This window comes from Triticum dicoccoides, chromosome 2B, assembly GCF_002162155.2.
Source record: "Triticum dicoccoides isolate Atlit2015 ecotype Zavitan chromosome 2B, WEW_v2.0, whole genome shotgun sequence".
NCBI classification, from domain to species: domain Eukaryota; kingdom Viridiplantae; phylum Streptophyta; class Magnoliopsida; order Poales; family Poaceae; genus Triticum; species Triticum dicoccoides.
Genome location: NC_041383.1, coordinates 436,969,277 through 436,972,507, shown reverse-complemented (window position 1 = coordinate 436,972,507; position 3,231 = coordinate 436,969,277).

Here is a 3,231-nt window from a genome sequence, read left to right as displayed (position 1 = left end):
CATTGGATGTGGGCCATCATAGCACGAATCACGAGCAAAATGACTGATCGATGCTTCACCGGTAGCTACCTGAACCGGTAAAAGAGACTGTGCGGTCAAACCCCTCACTTCTCTCAGTCCAATCGTCTGTTCCGCTTCCCTCGTCTCCTCCTCTTCCTCTCAAATCCGCCCTCAGCCATGGCCAAGTCCGACTAGGACTCCGACCGCAAGCCCGATCACATGGACTGGGACGGTCTCATGAAGGAGGACGACGGATCCAGTAGCTACGCGTCGGACGAGGAGGGGACGAGGAGGAGCTCGCGCCTGGACACCAGCGGGAGCTCGAGCTCGGTCGCGTTCACCGCTAGTTCCTCCACACCCTGCCGGTTGAATGCGGGTCACGCCAACCCATTCCGTTCCGCGTCGCTCCAGATCCGGAGCAGGGTGGGCGTCTTCCCTTCCCCTCCGGAGCCAGCAACGCCCTAGCAACGATGGGCGCTCGTGCCCGCGGCTCCCGTGCGAACGTGCATGCGGGAGTCCGAGGCGAAGGCGGTTCGGTGCGAGCGGGAGCGGGGCGGCGGGCGCGGCGGAGCCTGGCTCTTCCCACGGCGGGCACGCTCCGTCCCCGTCGACCCAGAGCAGGCGCTCCTTCGCGAGGTCATGCAACGCTTGTTGACCACGATGGATTCCGACATGCGGCGACTCCAGCGCAAGAACACGGAGGTGCTCCGTCTCAAGCTCGAGGCGTTCGAGTGCCTTGCGAGGGAGGAGTCGACCGCCACCAAGGCCGCCCACCGTGCGAAGGAGCAACAATGCCTCCTCCACCGACTATCCCGCTACATTTCATCAGCATTGGAAAACGGCACCACGAACACGGACGACGACCCTCCAGCCGCGGATGCGTACACAGAGGAGATGGACCACCGCACCCCCGACCGCAAGGGCAAGGGCCCGGCCAAGCGGTGAGCTCTCGCCGCCTCCCCTTCATCTCATTTTATTTTCTTTGTAGTATAAAATCCGACGAAACGTCTTTTGGGTCCGAAGCAGTCTGCACGATAAACTATGTTCTAAATTTCTTCTATGTTGATCTACGTTCTACGATTGTGGACAACAAAGAATGGGCATTGTCCGATCACTTACAGCATGTCCGGATGCGTCCACAAACATATAAGGACTCATATTAAGAAATTCAGGTTGTGGATGCTGCCTGCGTGTAGCTGAGGGGCACTCGCAAAAATCAGCCGACGACGAGCGATGGTACACCGGCTGGAACGGCAAAGGGCTCGTGTTTCACTGGCTAACTAGACTAAATATAAGACCGCTTTCCGCACTGACGTGTGGTCGTAATAATACTAACCTTTTGTGTGGAAAGGTTGGGTGGAAACGGAATGACTGGGTCAAAATAGGGCGTCGACCGGATCCTTCAAGGCATCGCCTTTTTTTTTCAGGGCATCGCCTTTTAGTCAAGTGGGGGTGCTGAACTAAGAGGCAATGATCATCACCAACTTTGGAGTTAATAATTTTCAGCGGTTCTTATGGAAGCGTACTTGTCACCAAGTTTCGCAAGTACCCCTACTATTCTGTTCTTAAGAGGTTTGCAGCAGCCAAGCTCAACCTTCATTTCAAGTTCGAACCATGACTTTTCTTCACTCCCCACAGGCCTATATAGGCAGACTAAACAAGAGAACAGACACAGCAAAGCGGACAACAAATATAGGTGGAAGTATGATAATTCTTGTTTGAAGGCATGTTTATTATACTCTCGCCTATATTAATTCTTGTTTTAAGGCATGTTTATTTTTTCCGGGTGGAAGGCACCAGACTACCCGATTCTTTTGGATCTGACCTAACCAAGGAGTTGATTATTTTCCGCGTGTATATCAGCTGCAAAACAACAATCAAAGCACGGCCTGAGGCATGTTCCTATCCATGAGGAAACAATGCTTTCACAAGAACCTATCCATGAGGGTACAACGCAAATTTATTTGTAAGCGTTCTCAAAACAGCAAAAAAAAAAGATAATTTCAGAGCATGTACAACCTACTGCCAGTCCGGTTGAAGATGCTCTCGCCAACAAAATAGCATTCACAAAGAATATGACATGAAAATTACTGTTATCATGTCAATTCAGAGACCAGCCTCTTATAAAAGAACACAGCCTACACACACCCTATTGCTCCAACAAACAAGATCAGCAGCAAAACTGTTGCATGCCATTTTCCAAGCAAACAATCCAGACAGCTCACACCAACTAGCCAATCTACTCTTGCAAACTGGTGGTAAAGATTGAAGTGCTAAAAATATAAGTGCACAGCATATTTCCCATTGTTGGAGCAGTTACAATGGTTGTTGGATCCTCTCGTGTTTTAATGTGCAAAAGATAATATTTACTAGTAAATCATCCTAAATTAGTTTCATAATATAGCAACAACCTTCATCAATATAACAACAACAATAATCATAAGCGTAGGAAGTTAAAAATCGTTCTATCAAATATTTGCCTCCCCTCTAGAGCACAACAAAACATAACTTTTTGAAAACAGTACGTAAGAGTGGCCTACGATGGGGGCAAAGCCGCCAGACTATGTTCTTCCACTAGCTACCAAATCTCCTATTTCCCTCTCTACATTATACATCTAAACCTACTATGGATCTCAGCCAACTGGTTTCCCAAACCTTCAAATGAGCTCACAACATAAAAAATCATGTCAGCCAACTGGTTTCCCAAACCTTCAAATGAGCTCACAACATAAAAATCATGTCAGTATGCATCTTGAGCATATCCTCCATAATGACTTTGATCTGCTTGCCAGCATGTCCTATAGTTCAGTTGCAAAGAAATACTTATTAACACGTTAGAATGAGCGTTAGCAAACAGAAAATATATCCCTGTATCCATGAGTTTCCAGCATGGATGGTATGCTTCGACACCTTAATGCGTACATAGACTACCAAAATGGAGAAAGTTGTCACTGTTTGTTAGTAGAAAATGGATATGGGAAACCATAACGAAAATTAGTATATCCCACAGTGAACAAGTGACAGCAGCTCAACAATACCTGTTAATCAAAGTACTAACTCTGTCTGCCTGTGCCAAGCTATCAGGAGCAAACTGCCAAACAACTTAGGCAAAGACGTAAGGTGGGAAAGCTTGAGATATTCATCAGAAGGCAAACATACATTTCATACATTATTATTATACCAACCACAAAGGGGGCAGAAAATCGAGGGAGCCGGTATCCAATCGAAGAA